The sequence below is a fragment of the Hypanus sabinus genome, chromosome 2 (assembly GCF_030144855.1).
Source record: "Hypanus sabinus isolate sHypSab1 chromosome 2, sHypSab1.hap1, whole genome shotgun sequence".
Taxonomy (NCBI): domain Eukaryota; kingdom Metazoa; phylum Chordata; class Chondrichthyes; order Myliobatiformes; family Dasyatidae; genus Hypanus; species Hypanus sabinus.
The window spans coordinates 139,281,608-139,296,282 of NC_082707.1; the positions used below are offsets into that span (position 1 = coordinate 139,281,608).

At 44.0% G+C, this 14,675-nt stretch overlaps 1 long non-coding RNA gene across 1 annotated transcript; it reads left to right on the plus strand.

The window, feature by feature from the left end:
• The first annotated feature begins 9,904 nt into the window (after positions 1-9,904).
• Positions 9,905-14,443, plus strand: LOC132405479 (uncharacterized). The gene is made up of 3 exons (XR_009515889.1): positions 9,905-10,001; positions 11,343-11,374; positions 14,137-14,443. It is a non-coding gene; the product is annotated as an uncharacterized LOC132405479 (long non-coding RNA).
• The last annotated feature ends 232 nt before the right edge of the window (positions 14,444-14,675 follow it).

Consider the following 14,675-nt stretch of genomic DNA (forward strand, 5'->3'; position numbering starts at 1 on the left):
TTTTTTAAAAAGTGGGGTTACATTAGCCACCCTCCGATCCTCAGGAACTAATCCAGAATCTAAGGAGTTTTGAAAAATTATCACTAATGCATACACTATTTCTTGGGCTACTTCCTTAAGCACTCTGGGATGCAGACCATCTGGTCCTGGGGATTTATCTGCCTTTAATCCCTTCAATTTACCTGACACCACTTCCCTACTAACATGTATTTCCCTCAGTTCCTCCATCTCACTAGACCCTCGGTCTCTTACTATTTCCAGAAGATTATTTATGTCCTCCTTAGTGAAGACAGAACCAAAATAGTTATTCAATTGGTCTGCCATGTCTTTGTTTCCTATGATCAATTCACCTGTTTCTGACTGTAAAGGACCTATCTTGACCAATCTTTTTCTTTTCACGTAAAAAAGCTTTTACAGTCAGTTTTTATGTTCCCTGCCAGCTTTCTCTCATAATCTTTTTTCCCTTTCCTAATTAAGCCCTTTGTCCTCCTCTGCTGGTCTCTGAATTTCTCCCAGTCCTCAGGTGTGCCACTTTTTTTTTGCTAATTTATATGTTTCTTCTTTGGACTTGATACTATCCCTAATTTCCCTTGTCAGCCACGGGTGCACTACCTTCCCTGGTTTATTCTTTTGCCAAACTGGGATGAACAATTGTTTTAGTTCATCCATGCGATCGTTAAGTGCTTGCTATTGCATATCCACCGTCAACCCTTTAAGTATCATTTGCCAGTCTATCTTAGCTAATTCACGTCTCATACCTTCAAAGTTACCCTTCTTTAAGTTCAGAACCTTTGTTTCTGAATTAACTATGTCACTCTCCATCTTAATGAAGAATTCCACCATATTATGGTCACTCTTACCCAAGGGGCCTCGCACGACAAGATTGCTAACTAACCCTTCCTCATTGCTCAATACTCAATCTAGAATGGCCTGCTCTCTAGTTGGTTCCTCAACATGTTGGTTCAGAAAACCATCCCTCATACATTCCAAGAAATCCTCTTCCTCAGCACCCTTACCAATTTGGTTCACCCAATCTATATGTAGATTGAAGTCACCCATTATAACTACTGTTCCTTTATTGCATGCATTTCTAATTTCCTGTTTAATGCCATCCCCAATCTCACTACTACTGTTAGGTGGCCTGTACACAACTCCCACCGGTGTTTTCTGCCCCTTAGTGTTATGCAGCTCTACCCATATCGATTCCACATCCTCCAGGCTAATATCCTTCCTTTCTATTGCGTTAATCTCCTCTCTAACCAGCAATGCTACCCCACCTCCTTTTCTTTCTTGTCTATCCCTCCTGAGTATTGAATATCCCTGGATGTTGAGCTCCCAACTTGGTCACCCTGGAGCCATGTCTCTGTGATCCTAACTATATCATATTCATTAATAACTATCTGCACATTCAATTCATCCACCTGGTTACGAATGTTCCTCGCATTGACACACAAAGCCTTCAGGTTTGTTTTTACAACATTCTTAGCCCTTATACAATTATGTTGAAAAGTGGCCCTTTTTGCTTTTTGCCCTGGATTTGCCTGCCTGCCACTTTTACATTTCACCTTACTACTTTTTGCTTCTTCCCTCATTTTACACCCCTCTGTCTCTCTGCATTTGTTCCCATCCCCCTGCCACATTAGTTTAAAGCCTCCTGAACAGCAGTAGCAAATGCTCCCCCTAGGACATTGGTTCCAGTCCAGCCCAGGTGCAGACTGTCCTGTTTATACCGGTCCCACCTCCCCCAGAACTGGTTCCAATGCCCCAGAAATTTGAATCCCTCCCCCTTGCATCATTTTTCAAGCCACGTATTCATCTGAAATATCCTCCTATTTCTACTCTGACTAGCACGTGGCACTGGTAGTAATCCAGAGATTATTACCTTTGTGGTCCTACTTTTTAGTTTATCTCCTAATTCCCTAAATTCACCTTGTAGGACCTCATCCCATTTTTTACCTATATCATTGGTACCTATGTGCACCACAACCACTGGCTGTTCACCCTCCCATTCCAGAATGTCCTGCAGCCACAGAGACATCCTTGACCCTTGCACCAGGGAGGCAACATACCATCCTGGAGTCTTGTTTGCAGCCGCAGAAACACCTATCTATTCCCCTTACAATGGAATCCCCTATCACTATAGCTCTCCCACTCCTTTCCTTTCCCTCATGTACCGCAAAGCCACCCATGGTGCAATGAACTCAGCTGCTGCTGCCTTCCCCTGATGAGACATCTCCCCCAACAGTATCCAAAACAGTATATCTGTTTAGGAGGGAGATGACCTCAGGGGACTCCTGCACTACCTGCCTACTGCTACGCTGTCTAGTGGCCACCCCTTCCCTTTCTGACTGTGTAGCCTTTACCTGCGGTGTGGCTAACTCACTGAACGTGCTATTCACGACTTTCTCAGCATCGCGGATGCTCCGGTATGAGTCCAATCACAGCTCCAGACGCTCAATGCAGACTGCCAGAAGCTGCAGCTGGACACACTTCCTGCACACATAGTCGTCAGGGACACTGGAAGTATCCCTGATTTCCCACATGCTGCAGGATGAACAAACCACGGGGCCGATCTCAGCTGCCATGACCTACCCAATACTCGCCTCAACTTTTGAAACTTTCTCCTTTGAAAGGAACTTACCCGGCCTTACCTCACTTGGAGTGAAGCTCATCCTCCGCCTCTGCTCGCCGAAGCCTCTCGAGTCAAATCCTCAAAGCTCCACTCCTTCACTGGCCCACTCACTCACTGGCCACTTTCCACAGGCCAGTGTATGAAGTAGGTGAACCCTCTCAACCATCGGGGAGTATTTATTGCTCCGTGCATGTTTCCAGAGCAGCGCTGGCCCTGGGGACGTCAGCCAAGCCGGTAGGGTGGTCCCAGTGGCAGACTTCCTGGGAAAAGGAAAGAGTCGCTCATGAGGGGTGGTAGTAGTGGACGTGCATAACTGGGAGCGGGTGGAGTGGAGTGCCTCGGGGAGGACCTCCTGCCAGCGAGAGACTGGCAGTCCTTTTGACCTAAGGGCTAAGAGAGTGGCCTACCACACTGTGGCATTCTCCCTCTCCACCTGTCCATTCCCCCAGGGATTATAGCTCGTGGTCCTACTAGTAGCAAAGCCCTTAACCAGCAGGTATTTGTGCAGCTCATCACTCATAAACAAGGACCCTCTGTCACTATGGATATAGCAGGGATATCTGAACAGAGTGAAGAGCTGGTGCAGGGCCTTTATGACAGACGTGGCAGTGGTATCGGGGCAGGGAATGGCAAATGGGAACCACGGGTACTCATCGATTATGTTAAGAAGGTACACATTGTGGTCGGTGGAGGGAAGGGGGCCCTTAAAGTCGACACTCAGTCGCTCAAAGGGGCGGGAGGCCTTGATAAGTTGTGCCTTTTCAGGACGGTAGAAGTGAGGTTTGCATTCAGCGCAGACTTGGCAGTCCCTGGTCATCGTCCGGATGTCTTCAAGGGAGTAAGGCAGGTTCCGGGTTTTCATGAAATGGTAAAGCCGGGTGACCCTCGGGTGGCAAAGATCTGCATGGAGGGCATATAGCTGATTGAGCTGCACGCTGGCACATGTTCCCCGGGATAGGGCATCAGGGGGCTCATTGAGCCTTCCAGGCCGGTACAGGGTGTCTTAGTTGTAGGTGGAGAGTTCGATTCTCCACCTCAAAATTTTATCATTTTCGATTTTGCCCCGTTGTTGGTTGCTGAACATGAACACAACTGAGCGCTGGTCGGTCAGCAAGGTGAACCTTTTGCCGGCAAGATAGTGCCTCCAGTGCCTAATAGCTTCCACTATGGCCTGGGCTTCTTTCTCTACCGCAGAGTGCCGAATTTCAGGGCCTTGAAGGGTACGAGAAAAGAATGCTACTGGCCTGCCTGCCTGATTGAGGGTAGCAGCAAGCGCGAAATCAGAGCCGTCACTCTCTACTTGGAAGGGAATGGTCTCATCCACCGCATGCATCGCTGCTTTGGCAATGTCCCCTTTAATGCAGCTGAAGGCCGCACAGGCCTCGGCAGAGAGGGGAAAAGTGGTAGACTTGACCAGGGGGCGGGCCTTGTCTGCGTAGTGAGGGACCCATTGGGCGTAATAGGAAAAGAAGCGCTGACACCGTTTGAGGGCTCTGAGGGTGTTGGGAAGAGGGAGTTCCAACAGGGGGAGCATACAGTCGGGGTCAGGGCCAATGACTCCATTCTCCATGACATACCCAAGGATAGCAAGTCAGGTGGTTCCGAACACACACTTGTCCCTGCTGTAGGTAAGGTTAAAAGCTTTGGCCGCTTGGAAAAATTGATGGAGGTTGGTGTCATGATCCTGCCAGTCGTGACCGCAGATAGTGATGTTATCCAGATATGTGAACGTGGCCTTCAGTTGGCACTGATCCACCATCCGGTCCTTTTCCCTCTGGAAGACAGAGATGTGCCCTGCACCACTAGTGTCGCTACACAACCCCTCCGGATGTCTGTTGTATGCAACCCAGAAGCCATGGCGACCCTCTGGCTTACCGGCCATGTCATGAGTCCGCAGCGTTGCACCGTGTCCAGGTAAATAAAACTCTCAGTGCTGCCCATGTCAAACAGGCAACTAGTCCTGCGCCCCTCCACCAGGATGTCCATCATTGACCTTGCAAGCTGGTGTGGGGCACTTTGGTTGAGGGTCACGGAGGCCAGAGTTGAATCGCTGTCTTGGTCCGGCACGTTGGGGTGCCCAGTACGCACCCGTGGGTCGTAGGTGGTGCGAGGTGGCGTCGACCAAGATGGCTGCCCCCATGCCTTGCACACGGCGGGCAGGCAAGATAGTGGCAACCAAGATGGCAACCCCCATGCCTTGCACGCGGCGCTGCTCGACTCTGTTCGTGGTTTGGACTTACAGGCCTTGGCAAAGTGGCCCTTCTTTCCGCCGCGGGAGCAGGTCGCTTCTCGGGCCGGGCAGTGTTTTCGGGGGTGCTTCTCGAGTCCGCAGAAGTAACACTTGGCGGACTTGCGACAGGCAGCAGCCGAGGTCAATTTGCCGGCGGGTTGCGGAGTCTGCAGTGTCCACAAGGCCAGTGGGAGATGGCACGCCTGCAGAGCGGCCTCCAGTGTGTCGGCCAGCTCGGTCGCCTAATGTAAGGTAAGATCCGCGTGTTCCAGCAGCCGCTGGTGCACGAACACTGACCTGATCCCTGTAACGAAGGCGTCTCGTACCAGGAGCTCTGCATGCTGTTCCGCCGTCAGTCCCCTGCAGTCGCAGGCCCACACAAGTGTCTGTAGGGCCTGGGCAAACTCAGCACTCCACTCTCCTTCCCGCTGCTGCCGTGTCGCTAAGCGATGTCTTGCGTAGACGGTGTTCACTGGCCGCAGGTACTGTCTTATGAGGGCATCCATCGCACCCTGGTAGCTTGGTTGGTCCCTGATCATGGAGTAGACCCGTGGCCTGACCCTGGAGAGGAGAACTCTGCACATCGTGGCAGGCTCGGTCTCATGAATCTCCTCCAGGTATGATTTGAAGCATGCTAGCCAGAGTTCAAAAGCATTGCCGTCTTCCTGGGATTGAGGGTCGAGATCCAATCTGTCAGGTTGTAAAATGCTCTCCATGTTTTAAAATCGCTGCTAATAAAATTGATGCACCATCAATAACTCTAGGAGACTGGAAGTGAACGATAGGCTTTTATTAACAGCGAAAAGGGAGCACGACATGTTGAAGACTGAGGGAGGAGCAGTGCCCCAATTGCCTTTATACAGGGGTCTGTGGGAGGAGCCACAGGAGCAGTCAGCAGAGGGGCGTGTCCAGACAGGTATACATAGTTTACCACAAGTGGGAAAAGAGCATGGCCTGGGTGGTGAGGATATTTGATGAGGGGTGCAGCTTTTCTACAGCAATGTTTCATGTAGATGTGCTCAATGGTCTGGAGGGCTTTGCCCATGATGTACTGGGCCGAATCCACTATGTTTTGTAGGATTTTCTTCTCAAAGGCTTTGGTGTTCACATATCAGGCCGTAATGCATCCAGTCAGCATACTCAGTTTGCAAGTGAGGAAATCCAGAATCCAACTACACAAGGGGTTCTTGAGGCCCAGGTCTCAGAGTTTACTGAAGAGTTTTGAGGGGATGATAATATTGAATGCTGAGCTGAGGTTGACAAATTGGAGTGGATTCAAGTCACCACTCAGACAGGAGCTGATATATCCGAACACTACCATTCAAAACATTTCTTCACTGTGGATGTAAGTGCCACTGGCTGATAGTCATTGAGGCATGCTCTTCTTGGGCACCGGTATGATTGAAGCCTGCTTGAAGCAGGTAGGTACCACACACTGCCGAAGCGAGAGGTTGAAGATGTCAGTGAACACAACAACCAGTTGGTCAGCACAGGTCCCGGTACTTGTCCAGGTACTCCATCTGGACCAGATGCTTTCCTGGGATTCACTCTCTTGAGGGCAGTCCACACATCATCTTCAAGTACCAAAGGATCATCAAGAGACATGGTTCCTCCCTGTTCTGGTGGTCAAAGTGAGATAGAAAGCTTTGAATTCATCTAGAGGCAAAGCTCTGCTGTCCCCAATGACACTAGATTTAACTTTATAGGAAGTTATGGCATCAAACCCTGCCTCAGCTGTCGAGCGTCCCTTGTTGATCACAGTCTAGTCCGGAAATTTCCACTTCGCTTGACAGGCGGTTTTCTGGAGATCATACCCGTACTTTTTGTAGCATTCTTGATCTCCAGACTTGAATGCCTCTGATCTGGCCCTCAGCTAATTCTGGATTTCATGATTCATCCAGAGCTTCTGAATGGGTTAACTCCTGAACAACTTCATGGGGACACATTCATCTACAAATTCATTAATAAGATTTATTAGTTAATTTATTTTACAATGGCATTGAGAATAATGCTCATTACTTCTGGAGATATTTGTAATCGCAGTAACTTTACTCAGTATTATGAGTTTCAGGTGATTTAAAAGAGATGTCATTTTTACATATTTATTAAATCTCAAATGTTCCTGAATGTCAGAGACTTTGAAAAGCATTGTAAACAACTGACAGCTGTAACAGGTCGCAAAACAGGGTGTGAGATTATGATTTCTGTGGACATTTGTCCAGTGTATTATGAGCACGGCAGGTTCTGACCCATTCTCCTATCTCAGCTACATCATATGAAGAGCTGCGGTTATAGACAGCCTAGATGCTCAGTTGCAGGTTGGTTTTGGCTTGTTGAATTACCGGTATGTTTTCCATGTAAGGGCAGGGATATTACATGATAATGAAGTACTTGGGTGATATGTTTAGATAGCAAGTCTTCCACAGCAAAACTGAGACCAAATGTGTACATTTTCTTAATAAATGGAAGTATTATGAGTTATAAAAATCTGGACTGAAATACATCTCACCATGCATTATTTTGTTTTACATTATTAATCTCTCAGACTTTCTATGACTGATAAGAATGTGCTGACCAGCTCACTGCAGAAACTTTGCTGCCACATTCCAGGCTTGCACCTCTACATGCAGGAACCAAGTGGCAATTATATTCACGTCTCTCCTCTATGGCCCATTTTGTCGCTGGCATTTAGTGAAGGTCCTCCATCTCTGCTGGTGCTCAGGCCTTCCTTCCTCAGGTCAGTAGCCCAGTTTCACTACTGTCAGTCACGCAGGTACCGGGCAGAGACTCGGGAGTACAACTGCACTCAGATGTAGAAGGATTCTGTTTCTGTAACAGTTCTGTTTTACCAGTCTGGGTTGTTAGCCCTGAGCTGTCCCCCAAACCTGGAGGACTGGCAGACCACTCTTCGTCTGGCCTCTATTCTGTGACCTGTTTAGCATGGCTGACCCTACTAAGAGCCAAAGCATAAAGCCCTAATTCCAGTCAACACAGCTCCCCATGTCACTGAAGCACATGTCTCCAAAGCATGACAAGGTTGTGGTCCTCTTGGAGGATCATATGCAATTGTTTCTTGTTAACTACTTGGTGTTGAATTCACTGAAGCCAAATTACTGAGGCTAAAGGTCAGATGCACTTTTATCTACCCCCGCAGTTTCATTTGAATGAGGCCTTTGACTAACATCTAACAGGTAACTTTAGGTAGCTTTCTTTGAATTCATTTCACTGTACATTTGTTTTTAGTTAACCCTTGGATGTCTCATATGTCTTTAATTAAACTTACAATTGTTTTTAATTGCTGGAATGTGGCAGGGGAATGAATAACCATTATAGTAAATTGTACTTGTTTCTAACAACTATTCAAGTAAATGAAGGCTTCTTGGATTGAAATGTTGATAACAAATGATTTGACAACTTTTCTCTGGCAGGAAAAGTGTCCGTTTTATCCTTGAGCAGTTGGAGAAAAAAATATTTTGTATGACAAAAGCAATGTGCCTTAAGCACCAGCGAGGCAATGCCAGACTGATAGAATTGTTATGCGTCAGAAGGAAGCCATTCAACCCACGAAATAAATGCTGCCTTTGGCAGAGCAAGCTCATCAGTCCTCAGTCCCAGCAGTTTTCCTCAACATCTTTCTAGTGCCTATCCAATTCCCATTTGATGACATCCAGTACAGACTAAATTCCCAAACCTAGCTACTTGCTTTCTAAAAAATGTTTTTCCATACACATTCCCTCTGCCCCCATACCCCCTAGTCTTTGATTCTTTACCCTCCTTCTGAACTTCTGGCTCCTGAACCTCCCCTAGTTACTTTATCTAAGCCGGTCATAAACCGCAGCAAATTTCCTTTCAATCATTCTTTACTTTGAGAAACACAACCAGAGGTTCAGCTATTAGCTGAAAAGCTCAGATTTTGTTGCGCACCATTCCATTGTGAGTTGAAGCACCAGGAATGCCTTGTTAGTATTGTCAGGGTCACATCATTCTATTTTTCACAGGATCAACTGGGGTAAGATCAGTTTCCTCAGTGAGGTGGGTATAAGATGATAATGTCAGTCAATGAGCCTCACGCCCTTCCTTCCATTAGCCCGTAAAGGAAATGCAGGGCTCTCTTGTTGTGTGGTGAGTGTGGAAAGGTCCAGAATGTGAGTACTAGTTTTGCAAGCAAACAATCACATATCCTTTTCCTGTCTGTCAAGTTCCTTCCTGTATGCTGGGAACAAATATACTGTTCAAGTTTCCTAAGTTATTTAAACATGCTTCTTGAAAATCCTATGGGAGAAAACAAAAAGTTATCTGGTCAAATGAATTCCGACTTTTTAAGTTGTCATCGTAATAACTGGTGAGAATGCAATTGATCTTAATACTCTGATTTCCAGTCTAAATAATGAATATGTTTAAAATTCTTCAAAGCATATATTTCTGTAATGGATATATTTTATTGAATATAAACACAGCAAAACAAATGCTATACATCCAAAAGTTCTTTTATAGATTTTTAAGAGCAGTAATGACACACATTTTAAGAAGCAGCTTGAAAACTATGAATGGCAGTGATCAATTTTTAATTGAGGTTTAACAGAGTCTGATGCATCCAAGCAGAAATGGATTAAATAAAAAGAATCAGCTTTGCTACTTCTGCCATGTTTGTGGATATAAGGAACTGGAGTGCTTATCATTTATCCTGGGAAGACGCCACAGTCATACAGGCAGAATAGGCATGCAGTGAACATGAAATGTGATTGAAGACCCTTGATCAGAAACAGAAGCTGACTCCACCCCAACCTTTTCCCGTTGTGAGTGAGACCAGAGATATCTATCAGATGGGATCAAGAACCCCCACTGGAAGTGGCGGTTGCCAGTGGCAATGCAATCAGAGCCATTCAGTAGCAGTTGGATCAGAGATCCCACCACGAGTGGAAGTTGAACTCCCCCCCCCCCCCAACACGCACAGCGTGTGGTTTCAGAGCTCCAGCAACCGAAGTCTTCTATCAAAGCTCCACTAGCAGAAGGGACTGGTAGAGCCCTGCACTGCGAGTGGGAAGGGAGATGCCTCACTACTAGAATGAACACAGCAGCTGTGAGATGAGTGAGCCCAGCAGCAATGGAAATGTCGTCCTTAGCTAGAAACATAAAGTAGTGAGTATCCAAATTGCAATACTTTCAGATACTAACAGTGCTCAGTCAGGGTTTTGGCCCAAAATGTTGACTGTTCTTCTCCCCCCTCCCCACTGCCCCACCACTAATGCTGTACACACTGCTGAGTTCCTCTAGCATATTTGTTTGTTGCTCCAGATTCCAGCATAGATCTTATGCACTAATCAATGTTCCTTACATTTAGTCATAGACAGAGTGAACCCACTGACGGACTATGGGGTCTATCACCATGATCTGGGAATAATCCTCTCTATGTCCCCAGTAACTTTACTGTAGGGTCATTCATTCTCTCTTTCTCACACACACACCAGCTGTTTTGTTATCATCTGTTACTTGCCTTCACGTGCGTTTTGAAACTCTGGGCACCATATCTATGAAAAGATGGGGTGGAAATGGAGATGGTCCAGAGGATGTTCATAAGAATCATCCTGGGAATGAAAGGGTTAACATATGAGGCACATTTGATGGCTCTGGGCCTGTACTCATGGAGTTTATAAAAATTGGGGGTATCTCACTAAAACCTATTGAATATTGAAAAGCCTTGTTAGAGTGGACATGGGAGAATCTAGGACAAGAGGGCACAGCGTCAGAATACAAATGCGTCTCTTTAGAACAGATCTGAGAAGGAATTTCTTTAGCCAGAGGTGGGGAATCTGTGGAAGTCATTGCCACAGATGGCTGTGGAGGTCAAGTCACTGGGTATATTAAGAGCAGAGCTTGATAGGTTCTTGATAAGTCAGGGTGTCAGATGTTACTGGGAGAAGGCTGAAGAATGGGATTTAGAAGGGATATAGATCAGCCATGACTGAATGGTGGATTAGACTCAATGGGCTGAGTGGCCTAATTCTAGTCCTGTGCCTCATGGTCTTGTGCAAATGCTCAATAAGGATTAGGTGGGATATCTTCCCAGGTGAGCTAGAGTAAAAGTGGAGCTTTGTATGGAAACTTTCAAAAATTACTGCCCATAACAATGAAAAGTTGTCATAATGTTTTAAATAATAGAGGAAAACAACGGTAGGAATCTGCTGGCAGGGTGTGAGCTTGGCCTATTGGCTGAATATTTATGGTATTCAATAACACTCTGCTGGATATCCTCTGTAACGTGCCTGCTGGGAAACGGAGCTTATCACGTTCTTCAAGTGAAAGCTTCTGTTTGCAATCTGAACCCCATTAAGCAATAATAAAAACAGCAAGGTGCCAACCCTCTTGCTTACAAATAGTTGGGGTATTTGCCTCAGCCTATTAGGTTGACTGTTTGATCAATGTCATTTTAATAACATAATAGACTGTTAACTAGATTCCCTTTGAAAATTTCTTGACCAGATTAAGAAGACCGAAACAACAATCCATTCTCGGTAAGTCGTAACACTCTCACCACGCAATACATGATAGATTGCCTGCACCCAGGAAAGCCTAAATCTTGAAAAAAAACATACAAATGAAAAAAAAACATACAAATAATACTGCATAGTTACTGCACAAAGAACTAGTGACTTTATAGTGTAGACCTATTTTTCCCAGTAAAGGGAGAGGAACTACATATTTTTGCCACATTGTATCCAGCCTTCTGTCAGACTTTTCTGTGTTAGTAGGTCATACATTTAGACTGGCTAGTACTGGTTTAGTCAGGAATTATAACTTGAAATGAAATGTTGTTAACTGATCAGGTTCTGTACACTAATGAAGGCTCCTTCTGATCGATAAGGAATTGTAGTTTTGCTAAGTTGAGCTATTATTCTATCAGCAGCCACTCTGCAGCAGCACGGTAACCGTGAACAAACAGAAAATATTGCTGAAGATATATTTTAATAGAGAAGATTTAACAGAGCTGGGTAATCCAGCAAACAATGGCAATAATGAGTTGAAAGATGTGGGTTTTTCAAATGAGTTTTTGCTTGGGAGTTCTAAGATGGACAATTTGACTCTTCCTCCATCTTCTTTATTACTATTATTGCAAGGGGCCGAATGAGTTATTGGAAAATTAGACAATCAAATGACTCAGTAAATATAATTTTATAAGTAGTGTAGGCTCAGTCACCTTGTAACAGATCCCAGCTCTCCTTTCATCAGATCTGTAGTTTTATCTACATAAATAAAGATATGAGGAGTCTGATTTGGTTTCAAGCAGGGGGCCATGAACCTCTGATTCCTTTGTGCTTTGAGATTAATGAGTGAAACAAATAGAATAATGTAATGTATAAATCACACGAACAATGAAGGTATATTACATTGTTAAGTGTTTGTTATAAAACAGTGGCATATTAAGGGGTTGGCTAATACACTTGACCGCTATAGAGAACCTTAATCTGAAAATGTGTAGATTCCAATTGGGTCACTTATCAATTTAGTCTGTGCTTCTGAAATTAAAGTTTTTCAAAATCTCTTTGTTTGACAATTCAATTTCTTGGAATTAAGTTCCTTTTTGGCTGTATTATCTACATTATTTACTTTTGATCATCAGGTAATTATTTTTTATTGGATAAAGCAACATTCACATCAGGAATAGATTATAGCAATATTTTTGATTTATCTGAAGATGCAAATACCTAAAAACAGTAGAGGTGAGATTTTTATCTAGTGAGTAGAAAGGATTAGAAGGTAGTTTCTATTTCAGTGATATTTCATAGTGCCACAGACTAAATTATTAATTAGGTTGTTATTTTATATAAAAATTAATATGCTCAGACACACTGGTCCCTTAAACGACCAAAGATATGAGCATTTTAGCACATTTTAGCTCCCTCATCTGACCAGTGATGTGAACTACAAAAAGAAAGTTGGCACCGGATAATGCAAATCAAATTTTTTTTATTGAAGATAAATAGAGTGAGAATTTGTACATTTCTTTCAGGAAATTGTGCATTTTAGAATTTTGATGTCAATGATTACTCTGACAATATTCTTTAATATGGCAGTTAGAAGTTGGTCAATTTAAAATTTGATGTCCACAGTTTTAAAGTAATTTTATTTATGCATGCCTGTGATGTAAAATAGAAAAGAACACGATGGAAATAATTACATATGCAATCTCGTTCTTCTTTTTTATCATAGAAATAGTGTGAGCTTTGGGAAACAAATGTACTTTTCAGATCCACCCAACATCAGTCTTTAGGTAAAGATAAACTATTTCCAATTAAATATTGGCACTGCTATTTGATCCCTAAGTGGTCTTTCTGGCATCATTCTCGGGGCCAAGCTCAAGAAAAACTCCTATATGCCCCAGCATAAGCAACTTTCCATTTCATTCAATTATACAAGGAAGATTATTTTCATTTCTTTAATATCAGCTTTATGTGTCCCAACATCACCCTCAATCACCAGAAATGCTCCTCATTTGTATCCTTTATGATGTTCCAGGTCCATGTTATTCTAACTGAAAAGAAATACACATTGCTCATCCAGGATTCAGTACTGGATTTAATTGCTTATGTTGTCATATATAAATGGAATGCACTTGGCTATAGAAACTACAACAGTAAAAATTACCAATGGCACTAATTTGAGCAACTGGAGAGCAGAACCACGGTAGATCTCTGGGAGGCATGGACTAGGGGAATAGGTAGATGCCTGGCAGTTGCTGGCTAACACTGTTCAGTATGAAGCAATGCACTTTGTGAAAAGCAGTAGGGAGGAGAAGTGTAAGCTGAATATTTAAAAGATGCAGCTCGTCTTCACAGATAACTTCCAATGCAGAGCTTCTATCATTCTTCAGACACACAATGAATGATACATAGGATAAGAATTTCGAGGTCTGCAGGCAGACTGGGATGACGGGAGTATTATCCCCAGGGTAAAAGCTGTATGTTAGTACATTTTTACAGTTATGAGCGACTTTCAAGAAACAGTGATGGAGAAATCAAAAAGTAGATCCGAAACCAATCTGACATTATTGCAAAAGAGCAAGCTGAGAAAAGAAGAGAAGCTCTTCAACATAAATGGATAAGTATTTATTGAAAAAATGCAGAACCGGACTACATGGACACTGCAAAAGGCAATTAGATATGCACTTGCAAAGAGTTCATTTCTGTAAAGTTGCCCAGTAATTTTAACAGAATCCATATTTCATGCTCTACCTGATGGAAAAAAAATGCTGAAGATCTGTTTTCTTTCTATCCAGATCAATGGACTTGGTCGACTGCTCATTACCAGTGACACAGGAACTCAAGCCCTGGGAAAATCTGATCGGCTTTTTCACTGTCTGGATCAGCAGCAATTGGATATTGGATGGCATTGTGCCAAATGCCAGCTCGCTAAATGTCCCAGACACACTTTGCAGGTGCCTTGTCTTCTGTCACTGGTGTTAATAATTTTTCAAAATATCAGATAGAAATGGCAGATGTTCAACCCAGATAAGTGTGAAGTTGTTCATTTCAGTATGTCAAATTTGAAGACAGAATATAATATTACTTGTAAGACATTTGGCAGTGTGAAGGATCTGAGAGATCTTGGGGTCTGTGTCCACAGGACACACAAAGCTGCTGCGTAGGTTGACAATGTTGTTAAGAAGGAGTATGGTGTGATGGCCTTCATCAGCTATGGGATTGAATTTAAGAGCCACGAGGTAATGTTAAAGCTATATAAGACTTTAGACAGACCGCCCATGTGTTCAGTTCCAATCATCTCACTACAGGAAGGATGTGGGTACTCTAGAAAGAG